Genomic DNA, 16,288 nt, shown 5'->3' on the forward strand with positions numbered 1-16,288 from the left:
AGGGCGGGGGAAGCGGGGGCGGCTGGGCCCAGGGAGTCCGGGATGGCTCCAGCGCTGTGGGACTGGATGGGCGGGCTCTCTGAACATTTCCACAATCAGCGGGGGTGCCCGTAGCCACCTGTCTTCCTTGGCTGGGTGCGGCTGGGAAGGCGGCTGCCTCTGCTTCTTCCCGCTTTCCTGTGACGTCCATAGCACGCCTTGGACAGGGCAGGGGCCTGGTGGTAGAACCTGGTGGTGAGGAGTGAGGGGCCCTGCACTCGGCCTGAATTTGAGTGGACTCCACCCATCCCAAGCGGTGTGTCTTTGGACGAGTTACTTGCCCTCTCTGTGTCTTCCTCACAAGACACTCTGAGGGTTCACCGAGTGCGTGCCAGGCGTTGGGAATGGACGGGCTGTGAGCTTGCTATTATTACCTGGGGGTCATTTCCTGCAGAGTTATTCCCTTTGTTGCACCATCAACCATGCCCATGGCAGCAGCCCAGGGACTTGCTGCACAAGTGCGTTTTTGACTATGCCAGAGTCCCCTTCCTTGTACCCCGTGTGCTGGAGCCCACGTGCACTGCTGAGTCACCCCAGTATCCAGTGCTGGCCTGGGTCACTGTTAAGGCTTTCGTCCCATGTAACTCAGCGTGCAGGTTTTCACCTGACCCTGAACAGGAGCTTCACCGGTCCCTGCTGGGAGGGAGTGGGAGTGGGATGCACCCAGGGCGGGTGGAGAGCTGGAAGGGAAGCAGCTGGGCCACCAGAACCCTGGTTCTCTGATTTCACTGCGAGGTCCACGGGGACCTCAAAGGCAAGGAGGAAAAGCCATTGACAAATTTCTCCTTTAACGTCTTGCAGGCCACTTTCCTTTTGTCTCTTTCCTTTTCCACAACAGTCAGTTCCTTGGTCTGTTCTCTGAGGACTGAGCCGGGCTGGAGTTCATGGATGGGCCGTGTGCACAGAGCTGGCACCTGGTGCTGGGCCCTGGTGGCTGCCTTCTTCCAGGTGTGGGAGGGTGTGGTGCTGATGTCCCTGCAGGGCAGCTGGTGTCAGCCACACACTGGGGTGTGGGCGGATGTGAAGAGGAGGGGAAGATGGTACTGGGCTGGCCCTTGCTGGTTGCTGTAGCAACGTTCCAGGGTCCTGAATTTTATTTGCTTGTGTTTTCTCTCCAGCTTAAAGAAAGGCAGAATCCAGAGTCTCAGAGATCCTCAGAGGTGGGTGGGAATCTTGTGAGCTGCAAGGGGAGGTGAGGGGACCAGGAAGAGCCGTGCAGGGGCCCCCTGCCAGGTCATTTAACCTGTTTTGTAGCCACACAATTTGGCAGCCTGGTACCTTGGAGGAGAGAAAAATCAATAGCGCTATCTGTACATTTGTGCCTCTCTCAGCTTCTGAGCACTTTAACTTCCATAAAGAGGCATCCAGGAGTGTAAGTGGCGCGTAGGGGTGGGCAGCTGGGTGCCTGTGCTGTGGTTTTCTTGTGGGACAAAAAGGGACACTGGAGTCAGTGATTTAGGATTCTTGGGTTGGAGGGAGGGGAGAGGAAGGCCAATGGCTGTGCACCCAGCAGAAAATAAAGGCGCCAGCATGGACGGAGTTATATCCGACACACCGTCCAGCTGTTTACTGAGATCCTCAATTTATCCTAGTGCTACTGCATCTAAGGAACCTGAGTTAGCCTCACAAAGAAGGAAGTCCTGGCTTTTACAACACCATAGCTGAACCTGGAGGCGTTAGGTTAAGCAAAGTAAGATAGACACAGAAAGATAATACACTGCATGATCTCAGTTATAGGTAGAATAAAAAATGATCAGCTGTTAGAACCAGGGAGTAGGACGGTGGTTAGCAAGGGAACTGGGGAGACGTTGGTCAAAGGCACAAACTTTCAGTTATGCATGATGATAAATTCTGGAGATCTGATGCATAGCATGGTGACCGTAATGACTGCATTGTATATTTAATCCTTGCTAAGCAGGTAGATTTTAAGAACTTTCTAAAGACTGGGGGAGAGAGAGAGAAACTCCCACCTGTTGGTTCTCTCCTCAAAATGCTTGCAACTGCTGGGGCTAGTTAGGGCTGTGTCAGGCCCAAACCAGAAGCTAGGAACTCCATCTGGATCTCCCACCTGGGTGTCAGGGGCCCGAGTACCTAGGTGATCACCTACTGCCTCCCAGGGTATGCATTAACAGCAAGTTAGAATCAGGAGCTGCCCTGAGACTTGAACCCAGGTATTTTGACATTGGATGCAGCATCTTTTTAAGAGTTATTTTATTTATTTGAAAGGCAGAGTTACAGAGGGAGGTAGAGACACACAGAGAGACGTCTTCCATCTGCTGGTTCACTTCCTAGATGGCTGCAATGGGCAGAGCTGAGCTGATCTGGAGCCAGGAGCCAGGAGCTTCTTCTGGGTCTCCCATGTGGGGTGCAGGGTCCAAAGACAGTGGAGGCCATCTTCCACTGCTTTCCCAGGCTATAGCAGGGAGCTGAATTGGAAGTGGAGCAACCAGGACTGGAACCAGTGCCCACATGAGATGCCAGCACTGCAGGCTGGGGCTTTGACCCGCTACGCTACAGCAGCATCTTAACCTCTTTACCACTGTGCCTACCACTGACCCCCCAAGAGGGTAGACCTTCAGGGTCCTTACCCCCAAACACAAAGGAAGGCTGACTGTGTGAGGTAGTGGACAGGTTAGGTAATTTGATCCTGGTGATCATTTCATAATGGACTCAGTATGCCAAACACCTAAAATATGTATGACTCTTATTTGCCAATTATGCTTCAGTATTGATGGAAACAACATGAAAAGGATCATCTACCATCTTATCACAATTAGAAAGAGATCGCCTCATAAGAAGGGCTGACTCGGCTATGGTGGGAGCAGGGGAGGAGAAGGTCGCTGCAGCAAGCTTGGCCCTCAGTGGCTAGGGTGGCTGCAGCGGGAGTGGAGGGAGGCATAGGGAGCCCAGATGGATTCTGAAGTCATCGCTGGCAGGATTTACTGGAAGATTAGCTGTGTTTTGTGAAGAATTTTATATACACATATAATGTTAAAGGGATAATGTTGCATTGCTAGTGTAACTATTAAGATATAATGATAACTATAGAGTAGGAACATATAATTTATTCAAGTATTACCCGATTCCTTTCATTTTATGACACTCTGCATTTGCAAAATGTTTCCTCCTATCAGTTCCCTGAATCCTCACATCTCCCTGAAGAAGGCAGTGATTTTCGACGCGAGGCAACGCAAGTAGAGACAGATGACATAGATTTCCCGAGATGACTTTTCCTCTTTCCAGTGTATTTTTTGGGGTCCTTCTCACATTACAGAGTCAACCAGAGGCTATGGTTGCTACAGTAGTTTTCTCACCAGTCTCCCTACCAGAAGGTGAGTTCTTTGGAACTCAGGGCATCTGCTGCATGGTGTTTCTGCTGTTGTGGAGGGAAAAAAAAGCGGCTTCTTTCCACCCTTCTAGGTTCTTCGGCTGGGTTACAAGCAAGATGGACTCAAAACAGATTGATAGGAGAAAAGCCGTATTTAATTTTGCACATGTGCACTGGGCTCTCACCACATGGGAGCTATGAAGAAGGAAAGGAGCAGATGACTGGTTCTTAGCATCCAGAGCTGCAGGAGGAGGTAGGGGCTTGGGGCTTCCAGAGGGTGGTGCCAGCACGCATGAAGGAAGACTGAGAGGAAGAAATGTATTATCCTGTTTTGCAGAGAAATGTCTCCCAGGTGATAGAAGTTTGTGGGAGTGGCCCTAGGAAAGGCGCCGTTCAGTCTGGGCACGGTGTTGGAAGTTCATCTTGCCTGGTTTGATGAGATTCCTGGGGACGGTTTTCATGTCCCTGGAGCTCATTTTGGGGACTCATCTTCAGGCAGAGGAGCTCAGAGCCAGCGGCAGCCTGCAGCTGCTGTTTCCGGAGTGCCCCTATTCAAAGTAATGAGCATATGAAAGCACCACATTTGGGGTCAACCCTGGAAGGCTCAGACATACCCGTGCTATGTTTGGAGGATAGCTTGCTGCTTCCCAACCTCATGCTGAAATCTGATTGCCACTGTGATGGTGCTGGGAGGTGGGGTGTTTAAGAAGTGCTTAGGTCACTAAGGAGAGTTAACATCTGTTTTGTGGAGTGGGTTTGTTCGCAAGACAGCAAGCTGTTATAAAGGGAGGCAGCCCCTCCTGTTTGTTGCCTGCCCATTCACTTCCTGACATGAATGGAAGCAGAACATGGCCCTCACCACTTGCTGAGCAGGTGCTGGTTGGCACCAAGCTCTTGAATTTCTACACCCAGAACCCTGAGCTGAAATAGACCTCTTTTCTGTATAAGAGACTTGGTCTTAGGCATTCTGTTATAGATACAGAATGGACTAAGACAGCCAGGCAGCCACAGTGGGTGGGGAGAGCATTGAAACCAGCTGGATTGGGAGTTGATGAGGTTGCAACTGCTGAAGGTGACTGATGGGTTTGTGCTACTGTTCTGGTGACATTTGTATATGCTAGGAAAGTTCGATATTCAAAAAACTAAAAAAAAAAAAAATAAAAGGAGACAGTTGCTAGCTGAGAAAAGAGAAATTGCTAGAGCCAGAAGGGAAAAACAAAACAAAAACCCTGGCAGAGGAGAGGGTAAATTTTATTTTCAAATTAAGATGAAATGCTGACTCTGACCTCAGAATCAACCCATAAGGCTTCCTGATCGGGCTGAAAGACCTGCAAGAGCATCCCAGGCATGGAAAGACAAGATTGTGGAAAAAAAATCCTACACAGAGGATCTCTGTGAGACCTCAGAGGAAAGAAAGGGTCATCAAAGAAGGAGACACTCTTCTCTGAAGGGAGAAGAGAATATCCTCTTTGCTTATGGGCATGTCCAAATATTGACAGAGTCTATGGTCACAAAAGGCCTCCATAGCCCTGTCATCTCACGACAAGAGCCTCAGATGATCACTGACGTCATGAAAAAGGAGTGTTAATTGTTACAGGAACAACAGTAGTCACTGTACACTTGCTCCCCCGTAGGACCTCTGTCCCTATTGAATTGGAATATGAGAAGCAACTGCAAATTCTCTCCCCAAACTATACTCTATATATTGTGTGTGGGTGTGGGGGCAAATTATTAAAATCTATGATTAGCATAGAGTTGGTCCTCTGTATATAAAGTCATACTAAAAATGATCCATAATGAATGAGATGGGAGAAGGAATGGGAGGTGGGATGGGAGCGGGGTAGGGGGCATGGGGGAAAGAACCACTGTATTCCTAAAGTTGTGTCTATGTAAAAATGCATTCATTAAATAAATAAAAAAAAGATGAAGTGCTGATTACCATGTAGAGCCAGATCTTCTAATGTGTCAATCAGGACTGTGTGTCGCAATTTCAAATGACTTGAGGACTTTATAATAACCAGAAAGGACTAGGGAAATTATCCTGGGGGCAGATTAAAAGATGAATCCCACCGAGCAAATTTAAAGGACATTCAACAGTTTTTGATGGGAAAAGCAGGAACCATTTTATATGTGTAGCTTTGATTAAGAGTTATTGTGAATTCAAAACTTGCTAGGACCCCCGCTAGCTGGGCAACCTTGAGTCAGTTATTTCTACCTCTTGGGTTTCCATTTTCTCATCTGTACAATGTCTGTGATGATCCTTGTGTTCCAGATGACACAGAGGGCCTTGGGCAACAAGTTTTAGAAATCATTAGTACAACTGTTAGGGTAACTTCTGTTAATGTAACAATCACATTGCAGTAGAATCAATGTCAACAGATGTTTACTGAGTGTATACTGTGTGCTAAACCTTTGGAGAAGGTTGGAGAATATGGAGGGCAGTTTGCAGGGGTTCCTGAGAAAGAGAGAGAGATCCAAGATGAATCTCATTTACTTAGGAAATGTTTTAACTGCATTAAAACATGAACATTTCCTTGTGATTGCATGTCGTGAGCTGTGCCTTTGCAACAAACAGGTTACTTTTAGACAAAGTATTAAGGGGCTGGGATTGTGTCTTCGTGACAGTCTCCCATGCAGCGCCCAAGCAGCCTTCTACCCTTGACTCTCAATTTCCTTGTCTATAAAGAGGGAGAAAGGAAGGGGCAGAGAATGGGAGGAAGTCAGAGGTGGTTTTCACGACACAGCACAGAGCACCAAAGCTGAACTGAAATCTCTGAGGTCTCCATGGGGGTGGTAGGGGAACAAGCACTTGGGCCATCATCTGCTGCCTCCCAGGTGCATTAGTGGGAAACTGGATCTGAAATATGGCATAGCTGGGTCTTGAACAGATGCCGGGATGTGGGATGTGGAAAGTGGTGGCTGCACCTGCTGCGTCACAACGCCTCTCTCCCCATATGTGTCTTTAATTTTGATTATTTCTTGGGAATTGAATACATTATCAAGTAGCTTTTACAAAAATGCTCAGAGTAATATGTATTCAACACAGTATAATTCCAGATAGTCATCACTGCTAAATGTTATTTAAAATAATAAACAGAATAATAGAATAATGATAATAATACCTTTTATTCTTTTGAGAATATTTTACTTATTCATCTACTATTTAATTGTTTTCCTTTTTAAATTGATGTTCCTTTGTTTGATCCAGAGTAAAATCATTACCTCTTTGTTTTTCCTAAAGATATATTTACAGAAGTGTTTCTTGTCTCATCTGCCTTTTTTATTTTGGCTCTTTAGCTATGCAAAAACTTTAATTGCGTGTAATTAAATCTGATGATCTATTCATTGTGATTTCTTCTATTACTTCTAAATTTACATACTTGATATTCAATTTTATAGTCTCATTTTTCCATAATTGGAACTTAATATCTTAATATGTAGCTCTATAATTCATTTAGAAATTTATTTAGTGTGTGATTTCAGGAGAAACTCAAAGTTAATACTTTTTCCAAATTCATAATCAACACAAATTTTTGAGTTCTTCCTTTTCTACATTTGTTGAATTTTCAGTTCTAACACATACAAATCTCTCCTGGCTGTCTTTCTGTTCTACCTATCTTTATTTTGATCTTACACCATACTTACTTCTTGCTCTGCAACCCTTACTGATGTTCTCTTCTCAATAATTCTCCAAATCAGCTTTTCCCAAACAGTGTTTCTTGTGTTTCAGTGGAGTCCCTGCAATATACACCAGTTGCCTCTCTCATTTCTCAACAGAAACGCAAGGCACATGAAATTTCCACTTGTCGTGTTTACTCCGGAGCCCTGGAAGTGGTTTTGTCTAAAAGGTCTGTGTGTATGACGCCCATGTCACTTCCAAAAGGTTGGGCGAACGGTTGGTCTCCAGTTATGCGTGTTGATTCTCTCTTCTGTGAACAGCTTTTCCAGAGGTGTTAAGCAGCTACTGGTCAAAGAGGGTCACAAGAGCATTTTTTAGACTTTCCGCTGAGAAAATGATTGGCAGCTGTCTGTACACCTGGCCGAGAAGACCACGCTGGGCAAGAGCTGTAGGACAAAAGATCCTGTTCCTACCTCTACTAAGTGTTTAATAGTTTGTTTAATCACCCCTCATTTTATACATCTGTCTTGCCCAAACATACTGTGAGTTGGGGCAGAGCAGGAAGCATACGTCTTTTATTCTGAATCTCTAGAGAAGGGAACAGAATCAACATCATGGTTGGGGTTTAATTATTGTTCTTTAGAGACTGTTTTTAAGCTCCTCTGATTTATTGAACAACCAACCGATTGGTGAGGCATCCTGCCAAAGGCAGCAGCAGTGGCACAGTATCCAGGTGATTTCCCGAATTTGCTAAGTTATGTTTGTATGAATACACTGTGGTGGTTGTTGGATCTAGATTTCTGTAGCAAATCCAGACGTGAATCAGGCATGAGTTCCTTTCCTCAAGGAACTCAGACGCTCCTAGGCTAAATGACACATTGGCTGAAATATAATTCACAAAGGAGACTGGTTGGTGCCAGGCGAGCTTTGTAACAGGAAAGAGAAGAGAGGAAGAGAAGAATCATTTTTTTCCCCATTAACCTTTGGGGATAAGAAACACCATAATTTTAGTCTTATTAAAAGCTGCCCCATGATTAATATTTCCATCTAAGAAGCAATTAAGGAATTATTATCCAGGGAGATTGTGACAAAAGGAATTAAACCATGCCAGCTCCGTTCAGGAAGAATAAAGCTCAACTTTGAGTATTGAAAATTAAGTCTATTTAGAGTAAAGGCTAACATTTTGTCCTTAACTTTTTGCTCCGGTGCTGTATAAGAACCACTGAGTGGATAAGTAATAAATTATCTAGTACTACTTAGCAAATGCAGTCCACAGTGCTAAATGGAATACATTATAATCATGGTGTGATAATCAGAATAATAATAATTTCACAGGTGTAGTAGACTCCAAGGGGCAATGCTGCTTCAGCTGGTTAAAGCACTTGCATTTTGAGATGTAAAACGGTACTTTTCAATGTTACAGGAAGTACTTAATTATTTCCAACTATAATTGAAATAGTGGGGAAATCATCTTGCCTGCGGGCTGTAATCACATTGTGTTCACAAGTGCATCTAATTATAAACAATTTTATCAGAATTTTTGCAAACCTAGTGATTTTTTAAAGGTGCTAAATGGGAAAGGTTACTACAATGGAAGCAACTAAAAAAAGAAATACACGAGGCATCAACTCAAAAATCGGTACGTTTCCCTCACATAAAGAGTTCCAGGAGAGTAGAGTGGGGAAGGCTCGACTTTCTTCTGCCTGTACTTAGGGGGAGATTGTGGCCCATAGAGGTCGATTGCCTTGCCGAAAAGGAGTAGACGTGGGAGCAAAACCTGTGCTTTCTCTCCACTCATGCAGCCCCTACAACTCTCTACTTCTTTTCCTCTTGTAGGAGTGGGGAGCCTTTTATCTACCAAGGGCCATTTGGATATTTATAACATCATCCGCAGGCCATACAAACTTATCCACTTAAAACCCAGCCTGCTATAGTTCTATTGGACTTCAGGACCTGCCTGAAGTTGCCTTGGCAGGGGAAAACTCAGTGGTTTTGGGGTCCTTACATGGCTGCAGGCTGGATATTTGTCTGCACTTGATCTTAGCCAAAAGGCCGAGAAGCGATTGGATATTTGTCTGGAAGTATGGAATGCTTAAAACCCATTTGAGGGGCTGGCGCTGTGGCTCACTTGGTTAATCCTCTGCCTGCAGCACCGGCATCCCATATGGGTACTGGGTTCTAGTCCCGGTTGCTCCTCTTCTAGTCCAGCTCTCTGCTGTGGCCAGGGATGGCAGTGGAGGATGGCCCACGTGCTTGGGTCCCTGCACCCGCATGGAAGACCGGGAGGAAGCACCTGGCTCCTGGCTTCGGATCAGCACAGTGCACCGGCCATAGCAGCCATTTTGGGGGTGAACCAACGAAAGGAATACCTTTCTCTCTGTCTCTCTCTCACTGTCTATAACTCTACCTGTCAAATAAATAAATAAATAAATAAAACCCATTTGAAAGATGGAGACATTGAGGTGTTGTGGCATGTAATGACATAGCTGAGCTGTGTAGGTGGCATGTGGTGGGCTTTTGACTAGGCAGAGTGCGTCCTGGGCTCCACATTGCCTCCCTCATGCACCTGGCTAATGCTGGCCTCCCCAAGAGGTGCTTCTGCCATCGGTACAAGGTTTTCTGCCCAGTTTCTCTTCTTGGAAGAGGTTGCAGCTCCTTCTGGATGGAGGCCATCCACTGAGGGCCATCCAGAAGAAGCCTGGATGTTTCTTGGCATCTACTTAGAGCAGATTCATGACCAAACTCTCTTCAAGTCAGCAAGTGGTTATCAAGCTCCTGCTGTGTGCTGGGCACTGCTGCACGTGCTGGAAATAATGACTAAAACAAGTACCTGCCTTCACAGAGTGTACAGTCTAGAAAGGAGACAGATCAGAAGGAGCAAAGAGATTATTGGAAGGTACCTTGGGAGGTGCCTTCAGGAGTGACAGGAGTCTTCCAATTCCACGTCTTAGATAAAAAAAAAATCTTTCTTTTCTGAATTTCCATGGATCTCAGCACAGTGGCATCTATTCACCACTTTAGTCCACTGGCTTGAAAATATTTGCAGGTCTATGCTAGTTATTCCTTCCAGCCCTTTCCAGAAATTTTTCATGTTAATATCACATTAGAGAGTCTCCACTTGGGATATGTTTTGCCATGGATTACACACAGTTGTGGCTGTCAGTGAGTCATGCTGTGTGATAAATGAGCCAGAACAGAGCTCTTGGAAGCACTGTCACTTTCCTCTGTGAGTTCAAGTTGTAGTTGAGTCCTGGCCTCGCCACTGCACTAAATTATTCCATAAGATTTGTGCAGTGAATTCTGCCGATGTGATCCCAGGACACTGAGAGTCGGCAGGTACCAGTGGAGCCCTCCTGGAGGGCTGTGGCTCCAAACTGTGGTGTTTTTTCCCCTCTACTGTTAGCCCTATATATCTGTTTTCTTAGGTGGTACATTAGAATGCTGGGTTGGAAACTGCCTTTGTCATTTTCTTGGGACATTTGGACTTTTCCCAAGGTGAGAACGGCATCTGCCTAAGAGAGTCAGCAGTCCCCACATCTACATCAACAGGGAGGTGATGCAGCCAGGGAGGCTAGGATTGTCCCTAGTACTCCCGGCACTTTGTACTCACAGCTGCCTCTGCTCAGAGAGGTTTTCACACATGTTTAGATCTCTCTCACTCCTTAGATTTGCTCAAATGCCTTCCTGGACCCTTGTCTACAGTGAGCCTGATTCTGTCTTGCTCCAAGTACTCTCTGTAACATCATCCTTGCTACCGTCATCAGAGCAGTGATTTTCCAAAGTCATCTTTGCTGTTGTGTGCTAGATCATCAGAGGCACAAAGGTTGTTCTTTGTCTGGGTGAGGATGTTGTCCCAAAACCCATAACTTGATTTTAGCCACTCATGGATCTTTCCACAAAACATTAGGATTGTGATTATTTGGCTGCAGCTTCCTGCGAGTTAGTTGAAGCTCTCGTGGTTGGGAATATGACAATGGAAAGAAGCTCCTCAAAAATCCTATTTCTGTGTATTTGGGTGTGTGGTTCCCTCTTGCAGGCCAGGATCTTGGTTACCTCATCTGTTAGGAATGGACTAGACACAGTTTTTAAATCCTTGCTACCCTGAATTTTGATGATTTTGGTATGTGTGTCCCTCTGACAAGTATTTTCGATATTCTTACAGATGCCGTGTACGTAAGAGATGGCTGTAGGAACTAATCTTTGTTAAACTTTATTTTTTTGTCTTGGAGAAAAGATTTCTTAGTTGTATAAGTTCCATCTGATTTAGGAAAGTTTACATTTTTGAAGAGAAAGAGGTTTGTGTGTGGAGCGTTTGCCGTGCCCTTAGTGAGTCAGGCGCTGGCTGCGTGCATGCAGTGTGCTGGTCGCGTGCACGCAGCCGGCTTGCATCCGGTCACACCGGGAATGGGAGCTGGCCTTCCTCTGTTCTCCTGTGGGCCCAGGCCTGTAGGGGCAGGCAGTTAATTATCACCTTCCAGGGGGCTCGGAATGTCCTCTTGTCTTGGAAGGACTGTCCTCATGCTGGGCCTCAGAAGGAAAGAGACCCCCTCCCTCCAGCAATTATTTCCTTAGCTCCATGACGCTGTACATGTGAGCCTGTCATAGTTTGATCCTGAAACTCATGCACAATTCAATGGAGAGAGAACGCCAGAGGAGGAGGCCCCAAAGCCCCCCTGTGTGGTGGTTATAATGGTTGTGGGCTGACTCTGGTAAAGGCCAATAGGTGGAGCCCCCTGCTGGGGATGACACGATCAGTCTCGGAGTGGCAGGTGCAGTGTCAGACATGAGGGTACCACAGTAGCTCTCTACAGCCTCTCTCTGCCGCAACAAGGCTGAGAGGAGGTGGGCCAGGAAGGTCTAACCTGTGTAGGCTGCACCCTGGGGGTTATGAGGGAAGGTGCGTGATGAGATGGAAGCCATGGAGTGTTTTTCAGGGCCAACTGAAGTCCCTTTGTCATCTCACTTAAAACCCTCATCAGAGCTTGTCCTGTGCTCTGTGCTGTGCCAGGTGAGCCATGTTCTCAGTCTAGGCTAGTCTTGACAACATCATGTGAAACAGCGTTTTTTAAGAAAAATCTCTGATTATAGAAGGGGTTCTTTAAAAAGGAGAGGTATTTTGCTCAAAGGCACGTGACTGACATCTTGGAAGTAAGATGTTTTGCTGTGTAATGAACTGTCCCAAAATGTTGTGCCACAACAACAATAAAACCCAACTATTTCATTAATGCTTATAGCTTCAGTGGGCAGGGCATAGCTGGGATAGCTTGTCTCTGTGACCTGGTTAGGGGAGAAGGCTGGATTCAACTAGGACTGTTGTCCAGAGAGCCTACATGTAGCCTCTGCATGTATCCTGGGCTCATCTCAATGCAACACCCAGGTACTGCAAGAAGTGTCCTGAGCAGGACCACTGGAGACCACACATCTTAAGGACCAAGACAGGAGCCACAAGACTTCTGCTGACCAAGTGAGTCACTGAGCATCACTTCCCCACTGCTCTATTGGTCAAAGCAGTCACAAGTGTGTCCCATTTCAAAGAGAGGAAACACATAGACCTCATGTCTCAAGGCGATGAGAGTCAAAGAACTTACAGCTATAATTTCAAATGGCTACACAGGAATTGAGTCCAGGTCTCCTGACTCTGCAGCCACTGTTCTTCCCGTGGGGTAGTGTTGCCTGAATGTGAGAAACAGTGTGTTCTGGATAGGAGTCAGCAGGGAAAGGGAGAGTATGTCTTTCCCATGGCTGCATCCTTAAGTCCCCAGGATCCTTTTAAAGAAAATGCAGCGCTGTGGTTTGAGCACAGAGACCCTGCTGCTCAGCCCTGTGTCCCTCTGCTCTCAGACTCACAGGCCAGGCTCAGCCTTGTGCACCCAGCCGGAGTCCTAGAAACCTAACCAGAGTCCCCAGACTACACACTCTTCCTTCATCATCTGACTCTATTATACAGTGTACACATATTATATATTCTACTATATGGTTCTATTATACGTTGTTCATGTGCCAATCCATCACATCCTAGAAAGACTCGTAAACTCAGAATCACAATATTCTCCTAAAGTCTTGGCCCACTGGATACTGGCTGAGCAACCATGGGCACAGCACAGTTCCCTGCAAAGCAACCATCAATGTGTCTGTTTCTTGGTCAGTGTATCTATTCCTCAGGAAAGCTATGAGGATTGAGTAAACTGATGTGAGCGAGTGATTATGAAACTGATAAGCTTACTAGATGTTACATATTTTTATAATTGCCATTTCCTACAGCCCATAGCAGGCAGAGTGTTTCATTCACAGCAAGTACTTAGTACATATGTGCACTTTAGTCTTGATTTACTCCAGACCTGGATGAAGTTCATGGCAGAAGAGATTGGAACTTTCATCTCTGTCCCATTGGGGACATGTCACTGAGCCCTTTGGGTATGAGTTGGCCATGCTGTGCTTTTTCTTACCCAGCCAAGCTGGAAGAGGGATTGTAGGCTTTTGTAACTGACATAATCACAGCATTGATTAAGAAAAAAAATAACTGACTGTCAATTTAACTAAATAGCTAGGGATATGCAGGTCTGATTTCAGGCTGTCTGCTTCAGGGGAAAGCAGATGTGGAAGGGTGATCTGGGCCTGTGATCGACAGCCCCTCTTCCAGGAGATTTTGGATGCTGAATAAATTTTTGCAACCACGCACTCCATCCTTTGGAGACTCAGTTAAATTAATCTATGAAATTCATGGAAGCCGTTGTCTCCACATCAGGCCTCTGCAAAGAAGAGTGACCAGAACAAACTCACAAGAGACAAATCACGGTGCTGGTCACATTTCTGCAAATTTTCAATCTGCTCTATTTTTACTGTAGTCAATGGATCTGTGTTTTAAACAGTAGGTATTTATTAGTTTCCCACTGTGTTCTCAGTGCTATCTTAGAAGCTGTGGGGACTACAGAGTGGAAGAAGCCGCCCCTGAATTTATGACTTATTTAGTCACATTTGTCTGTTTTGAGAAAATCTTTCAGTGCATAGCACTGTGTAAACATTGAATGATCTTATGCCAGGACAGTCAGTGAGACCAAGAGATGTGTCAGGCCCTTGGAGGGAAAACAAACGGGAAACTGATACGGATGACACATTTTCTTTTCCTCTCCTGCCTCTTCCCTGTCCCCTCTTCCCATCTAGTTCATCCCAGAGTTCTCAGCCCTCTCTGGGCAGGTAGATACCAGGGGCTATCACTGTCTTGATGGGAAAGACACAGCCAATGGGAGGCCAGATCACTCGAGGGGTTGGGCTCCCAGCTGCTGGATTATCCTATGGAAGAACTCAGAAAATGGCTCTCCAGGAGGACTCTCAGGCTACTTCCTTCCAAGCCTTGCCACTGCCCAGGGCCTGAGCAGAACTCAGCCATTCTGGGATCCTTTCCTTATCCTTCTTCTTGTCTTGGTCACTCTGCCAAAGTTCTTTCCCACTGATTGCCTTGGGGTGATGAAGTAGGGTTTGTCACCCACATCTTTCTCAACGCTCCCTTCCCTGGAGAGTGTCTTAATTTGAAGCTGGTCAGATTTGGGGAATTAGCAATAACATATGAATGGAATTTATTCAGCCCTGGTAGGGAGTATGTTGGTGAGCTTCTCATTAATTTAACTAAAATACTTGAAAGGAGCTGTTCTGAAGGGAGAAGTTTTATTTCAACTGACGATTTTGGAGGTTCACAGTCTGAGACTGGTGTCTGGAGAGGGCAACGGATGGTAGAGTACGTGCAGAAGGTAAACCAGGAAGCAGGGAGATAGTCTTCATCTACCCTCCCTGAAGTCTCTCCTTATAAAGCCATCATGACTCCATCATGGGCTCCACCTTAGCAAACTAACCCAATCCAATCACTTCTCCAAAGTCCCACTTTCAGACATGGTAGTTGGATGAGGCTTCTACCCTAACCCATCAATCATTGATGTTAATTCATTGACAATTAACATAACACTTTGGGACTTCAACCAGTATGAGTTTGAGGAGCCAAATCCTATTCAAACCATAGCAGAAGCATCTGCAAACCACAAGATGAAGTCCGTTAACTCCAAATGTTTTATTCATTGCACAGATATGGAGTTGTATTCCTTCTTCCCTTGCTTTTGTTCATTTTGGGAACACTCCTGTTTTTCTTTGCCTTTTACAGAAGTCTTCTTCTACTTAGCCAATTCATCCTTTCAGGGCCAAAGCTATTGCTTCTCTGAAATCTTTCTTGATTCTCTTCAGTATGGACACTGTCTTTCTCCATTTCTGCATATCATACTCATCAGAATAGTGAAGTCCTCTGTTGAGGTATTGCCTCCACCTCATGGGCTTTGTCTCCAAAGCATCCAGGACAGGATAATGCTGGGATACCCAGGAGTTACTCCATAAAAGGATGGAGAAAGGAGCAATGCATGCAGAAGCTGCCTGTCAAAAAACCGGCAGATGGGACCTGCCAGATTGCAAAAAGCAGCTGGATGTGAGGCATAAAAACCAAGGCAGTTAATTAAAAACATTCTTATTTGACCTGATTAAAAAGAAGTTAGAGCTGTAAGAAGTTTCTGCTGAGGAATTAAGGAGGCTATGAATCAGCTGGAGGGGTAATCTACAGTCTGGAAGGAGGAGAGGCAGAGGAGCTGGCAGTCCTTGGCTGGAGTCCTAGCGTAGCTGCTAGCCCATGCTGACCTTGGGCCTTCGGCTCTCCACCCAAGACAATGAGGATTTGCATTTTCTGAGCACTTAGGGTTCTCCTGGCAGGCACACAATGTGCTGGCTTGTAGGCTGTGGCTAACTGATTTGCACTTAATACCATATCTGTGTTGGACAGAGTCTAATCCAGGAGCAAGGGAGAAGAAACAGAAAAATTAAGGCCCCATTAACTAATGTTTCCAAGTCACATAGTTATTGTTTTCACTTAGAAGCATGCCCATCGTGGTCTTTAGTATCCCCTGTGGATACCCTTTAGGGAAATGTCAGAGCATTCTAGCTGGGTTTTGCTGTGGTCTCCAATAATAAGGAAAACAATCTGGATTGAAGTCAAGTGCACTTCACTTTCCCAAAGGCTGACAGGAAAGTATCTTAGGCTTCTTTGTGACTTTGCTCTGATCTGAATGTTGGTATTCCCCAAGTTGTGTGTTAGAACCTAATGTCCAATAGTGATAGTACTAAGGAATGGGGTCTTTATTTTTTAACCTTAAAATTTATAATAGAAAAATTTTTAACCTTAAAAATTTATAATAGAAGAGGATACCAAAAAATGGAGGAATCTTCCATGCTCATGGATTGGAAGAATCAACATCATCAAAATGTCCATTCTC

At 45.5% G+C, this 16,288-nt stretch overlaps 1 pseudogene; it reads left to right on the forward strand.

The window, feature by feature from the left end:
* Window positions 1-461: 461 nt before the first annotated feature.
* The window catches only part of LOC133775815 (protein lin-7 homolog C-like), a 91,628-nt pseudogene continuing 75,801 nt past the window's right edge, over window positions 462-16,288 (forward strand).

This window comes from Lepus europaeus, chromosome 17 (genome assembly GCF_033115175.1).
Source record: "Lepus europaeus isolate LE1 chromosome 17, mLepTim1.pri, whole genome shotgun sequence".
Classification (NCBI taxonomy): Eukaryota; Metazoa; Chordata; class Mammalia; order Lagomorpha; family Leporidae; genus Lepus; species Lepus europaeus.